Below are 6000 nucleotides of genomic sequence, written 5' to 3' on the forward strand. Positions count from 1 at the left end.
AATATTAATTCTGGGGTTGGAAAGATGGCTCAGCAGTTCAGTACTTGTTACTCTTCCAGAGGACTAGGGTCAGTTCCCAGCACCCACATGGTGGCTCACAATCACCTGTCTCTCCAGCTCCAAAGGATCTGATGCTCTCTTTTGGCTTCCACAGACACTGTACACACATGGTAAACATACATACACTCAGGCACAGACATACAGAAAATAAATAATTTAAAGATTTTAAATGGTGCTAGGTATGGTGTACACCTTTAATCTCGGCACTCAGGAGACAGAGGCAAGTGGATCTCTGTGAGATTGAGGGCACCTGATCTACATAGTGAGCTCCAGGCCAGCCTGATGAGCTACAGGGAGACCCTGTCTCAAAATTAAAACAATTTTTAAAAATGTAAATGGTATGTAAAGACCATATATATTATATATACGTTGTTTCACGAATAATGATAAGAAAAAAATCTCTATGTTCAAGAGAAGCAAACATGGGCACAGAGGACCAACTGTAATTCATGTCCATGCGATAAGAGTCATTCAACCCACAGGCATTTATTAGTTCTAGCTATGTGCTAGGAACAATGCTAGTTGTTAAGGATGGAGACATGAGCAAACCAAGGCACCTGCCCTGCTGAAGAGCAGGATCTGAGCGTAGGAGTAGTCACTGTAACTCATGACCTTTCATCAGCCCTGACAGCCACTGATGGACTGGACACAGGTGCTTAGAGTGCTCCGCTAATGACTATCTAACCCCAGGGCTCACTCACTAACTGCCATCAATGATGGTGGGGAGAGAAGGGTACAGCAGCTGTTTCCTCACCTATAAAGTGAGACTCATGACGGTGCTGACCTTACAATGTGATGTGGGAATGAAAGAAGAGTAGTGTCTGCAGACTGTGTGGCACATGGTCAGTTAGCTCTCAATAGACCGTGTCTGAGGATGGAAGGAGACCATATGTCTTCTCTGTCATCTCATTTTATCTCCCAGGGAACTGGTGGTACCCTACAGACAGGCTGGTCGGACCGGCTAGTCACACTTCTGAAGAGATGTTGGCACCATCAACTGTGGTCATGTGTAAACGGGATGTATCCTTCTGATCGCTCTCCAGAGTTGTTATGACAGACAGGGCTGCCATCCTTCATACAGTGCGATAAGTACAACCTTCAGGCTGTGGGCTCCAGGCTCTGGGGAGGAGGAGCCCAGGACTCAGTTCCCAGGACCCTGGCAGCATATCACTCAAACTCTCATCCCCTTGAGTGCCCCAAACCTAAAGCATCTTCAGCTCAGTCTCTGCCACTGTAAATCGCAGGTCTTCTCTCTTAGGCTACTCAACTTCCACTTACCACCGTCCCCTTGGGATGCCTGCCCAGGTTCTGCCCTTAGGTAAGAGTCTGTGACACTCTCAGGAATGACATCATAGATTCTGGTGGGCAGTAAGTAGCCCTTCTCAGACTCCATCTCTGGCTGACCTCATTCCTATGCCAGGAAGCCCCAAAACTTCCCAACTACAACCCCCAAGCTGATGCAGCAGCAACTAGCCCTCAGTGTTCAGTGTTCAGTTAAGGTGTCCTCTCAACAGCAAAGATGGAGGGGGAAAAGCAGGAATCACAATTATTTGCCTAATGCACACAGGTAAGAGCAGAGCCAGGGCTGCCACTGGCACCCTTTTCCCAAGCTACCTGCTCATCTCTGCTGATGGGGGCCTCTTTCACCACCCCAGGTTCCCCTAATGGCTACAATGTTGGTCACACAGAGAGCTGGACCACAAACCAGCTGATAATCCTATGCACACCAATATTACACGCAGTGACTGGAAAGTTCCCCTTAGGAACTAGTGAGAGTTCAAGACTAGGGTCACAAGTTGGTTTGGCATTAGTGAACAAGCCTCTGGGTCAAACAGGACAGAGATCAACCTAAACTGTGCAGCATGATGGAAAATAAATTATACAAATCACGGAGCTTTTCTATGGAAAGATTTGGGGGCCACTCTCCTTCTTCCCCTCGCCATATCTCTTGGTGACTCACCCCAGGCTGAGGTGCCCTACCTCAGCCTTGTTGTAGTTCTATGGGGGGTTGAAAAAGAAGCACAAGCCCAGCATGTGACTAGGGACACCAGCTTTGTCGATGGGGACTTTCTGAGAATGAGGTTCTGGTGGCCCTCCCTGCCACCACACTAAAGTCACCTAGCTGCCTTCCCCTGCACACACACCAATCATTTATCCTAAAAGCCTCAGCTGATCTAATTTGCTAAATGTTAGCACTGGCAGAGGAAGAGATCAATAAGAGGCGGGGGTGGGGGACCCAGAAGGCTGGGTGGCCAGGACCTCACATGCTACTCTCCAACCTATTCTTCATCATTAAGAACATGAGAAAAATAAATCATAAAATAAAATCATACAGAGGAACCCAAGCAGGCCAGCCAGGCAGAAAGCAAGAGGTTCGTACTTAACCCATGAAGAACTGAAGGACTCACTTAAATCCTTCAAGAAATGAGGCAAGAGCTGCTCCCTGGGAATCTGCCCATTCACTGTTGAACCCATGGCAACACATCCATCATCCTTACATGGGGAGCGGCCCGAAGAGGTAGCAACCCGGGATCCTTTCTCCCATCACTCCCCCAATCTGCATCCATGCAAAAGGGGTCACAGGGAACATCAAAGGCAACAAAGAAGTCACACAGTGGGGTAGTGGCAGGCGCAGGTAGAGAGCAGAGGCTCGGCATGAGACACGCTGGGATTTAATTCCAGCTCTGCTGTCTGCTGGCAGTGGGATCACATGTGGTGGTGCTCTTCTTCTCACAGAGCAGCCATGATAATGGTCTGAAGCAATTAGGTGGTGTTCACTAACACCCAGGGGCATTATCTAGTTATAGCTGGCAGTCACAGAGCGTGTGTATACCATATAACAAGCTACGCAAAGCATTCTGTGAGCCACGCAGCACATCTGCACTTGCCATGTGACAAGACTGTCTAGCCACTGGAGACACAGCATGCTCTAATCATAGACCATGCTATCAAAGAGCTGGGGCTGGTCACCTAATGTGAGCCCAGTAATGGCATTAATGTCATGCTTTCATCTTGTAGGGGAGAAAACTGACACTACAGAACTCCATCAACCAGGGACGAGATGGCTCAGTAGGTCGCTTGCCATGCAAGCCTGGCGTTCTGAGTTCAGTACCTGGAACTCATATAAGCTAAAGTGAGAGAACTGACTCCATAATGTTATTCTCCGATTGCCACATGAGTGCTATGGCATGCACACCAACCCCCTTACAGATATCTGGGAACTAACGCGGTTCTTTGTTCTTTTGTGGGGGTTTTGTTTGTTTAAAAGTGAAGATGGGAGGGGGAACATGTTAAGGGAAACGTGAGGAGTTGGAGGAGGAAATAGGGAAGTAAATATGGTATCTCATTGTATACATATATGAAGTTCTCAAGAATAAAGAAAAATTGATTTAAGAAAAAAACAAAAAATGAAAAACTCACCATCTGGTACCTCCTCCTGATGATATAGAGGAATGCACGTGTACCCATACACACACACACTCACACACAACACTCACATTTCTCTGAATATACAGGCTTTGTCAAGTAATACTGGCCATATTCCTTCACAAATGATAACCAGATCTTGCATTTAGTCATTTAGTCCAAGTTACTCTTATTACATGTGAAACCTCTGTGCATGCAAGACTTTGTGGTAACATTTACAAGATAGGTTCCTCCTCTGAGTCAGGCTGATCACCTGGCAACTTCAATGAAGTTGTGACATTTGGATACAAGTGCCCTCACTAAAAGGCACACCTGTTGGGGGCTTGCTTCAGGAAGCCTGGCTGGAGGTAGGTCCCTGGGGGCTGGGCCTTAGTGCTACGGCTCTCTGTTGCCCTTACTGTCTCACTCTTTCTGTATATCATTCTTTCCTCACCCTCACCAGCACCTTGATGCTCTGCCTTACCACAGACAAATCAACAGAGCCAGCCAGGATGGAAGGAAGCGTCTGAAATTTATGAGCCAAAGTAAAGCTTTCCTTCAAGTTGTTTATTTCAAGCATTTAACAACAAGTAGGCTAACTAACACAAATGGTATGTTGTATCTTTGGTAAGATCCATAGTTACTAATTAACTCAATTCCCAAGGTGGTCAGTGGCCCAAACAAAAAATATCCCAAAGTATTTTATTACATAGCCAGGTTCTTTTTTTCCGAAGGTATTATTTCAAAAAGAATGCATAAGAAACTGGTCATTATGGCTGCCTCTGGAAGGGGTAAATTTGGAAAAGTGGGGTGAGAAGAAGCCTGGTTTTTCACTGTACCCTCTTTTGCAACATTTGAATTTATTTTACTGTGCTTGGATATTACTTCTTCAATGATAAAGTAACCCAAAGAGTGCTCTGGTAAGGACCCCCCGCCCACCTCCCAAACCACTCAGAAGTTCTACTGAATCTCTCTGCGTGCAGATCCCGCCGGGTGTAAATTCCACTCATTTCTCTATGCACAGGAACATGTTACCAAGAGAGAATGGTTACTATGGAGACTTTCCATGGATGTATATGACATTGGGGGGCCTTGGAAAGCTACTTGAGTTTGAATGCTTCTGTCACTCCTGCCTCTGCTCCAACATCACAATGCAGCCATCTGGCAAAGTCTCCAGCCCTTAATCAGTCTGCCCACAACCTTGGTTTCTCAGCATGTGGAGGGAGGACAGGGCTGGGGAAGGCAGGCAAGTGGACCCTGCCAGATGGAAGCATGCAAAACAGAAACACATGGGCGGCTCAGTGACTTCCCCATCAGCCCGACTGCTGGAATGATTTACAAGCGGCCAAGCCAAGTTCCCACTGCTCCAGAGGGAGAGGGGACGAAGGAAGAGAAGCCATTCACACCTGCGTGTTCCCTGTCCTCCTTCCTGGGACAGATTTTGTTTACTTGCTGACCGCAGGTGGTGGTGGCTGGGCTGTAAACACCACAGAGAAGCCAGTTGGCTTGGCTCAAGAAGGCCACTTGAGTGGGGGATATGAGGCCACTGTTAATCACCTCTCAGCCAAAACCGATTTCCTGCCTAATTCCCTCAGGCAACTCAGCCTTTCAGAGACGTGAACCTATTCATAAACAGGGAGCAGCAGTCAGAAGGGCCCTCAATTTTTTTTTTTTTGAAAAGCTAAGCCTTACAGGAAACAAATCCTGTATGTTAGGAAAGCTTTATAGAATTAATTAAGCACTTAATCTCTACCTCACCTATCACTGATACCTGTGTTAAAGTTTCCAGAAACAACAATGCCTGTTTATTTCCAACGGTTTTGGACACAGGTTTACAGTAGACACCCAACACTGATGTATTGAATGAACAAAGCAATCGTTAAATGAATTGATTGATAAAGAAAAGAAGCGAGCCAGCTCCCACCAGCTCATGAGAGCCTATAGTGAGGATGTATTCCCAATTCTACGTTCAGGTTCAGTAACATCACGTGGGTAGGCTGAAATTGGTCACAAGCGGAGCCTCTTCACCAGCCTTTAAATGGATATCACCAACCAGAGCTTTTGCTTTTATCCACACAGCCACTCAGCATCCCGAGTTCAGGTGCCACTCAGTGCAGGTGATTAAAACCCAGGCAATTAGTGTAGAACATTAGAATACAGGTTTTTCAAATAAATAAATAAGAACATAGGGTGGGCAAGATGGCTCAGTGGATAAAAGTGCCCACCCCCAAGCCTAGAAACCTGAGTTCCAGCCCTGGAATCCACATGATCCGAAGAACTGATTCATGCAAGTTGTTCTCTGACCTCCACACACATACCATGGCATGCACGCCCCACTCCCCACAACATACAAAATAAATACATAAATGTAAAAAATTTGTTTTGCTTAAATATAGGCGTATCCTAGCCGGGTGTGGTAGCGGATGCCTTTAATCCCAGCACTCGGGAGGCAGAAGCAGGTGGATCTCTGAGATTGAGGCCAGCCTGGTCTACATAGTGAGTTCCAGGCTAGCTAGGACTATACAGAGATTTTCT

At 46.5% G+C, this 6000-nt stretch overlaps 1 protein-coding gene across 1 annotated transcript in view; it reads right to left on the reverse strand.

The window, feature by feature from the left end:
• Adam19 (ADAM metallopeptidase domain 19) overlaps positions 1-6000 on the reverse strand; it is an 87323-nt gene that overhangs the window by 37210 nt on the left and 44113 nt on the right. The gene's annotated exons all lie outside the window — the stretch shown is intronic.

The sequence above is a fragment of the Nannospalax galili genome, unplaced genomic scaffold, assembly GCF_000622305.1.
Source record: "Nannospalax galili isolate Female #2095 unplaced genomic scaffold, S.galili_v1.0 scaffold983, whole genome shotgun sequence".
Classification (NCBI taxonomy): domain Eukaryota; kingdom Metazoa; phylum Chordata; class Mammalia; order Rodentia; family Spalacidae; genus Nannospalax; species Nannospalax galili.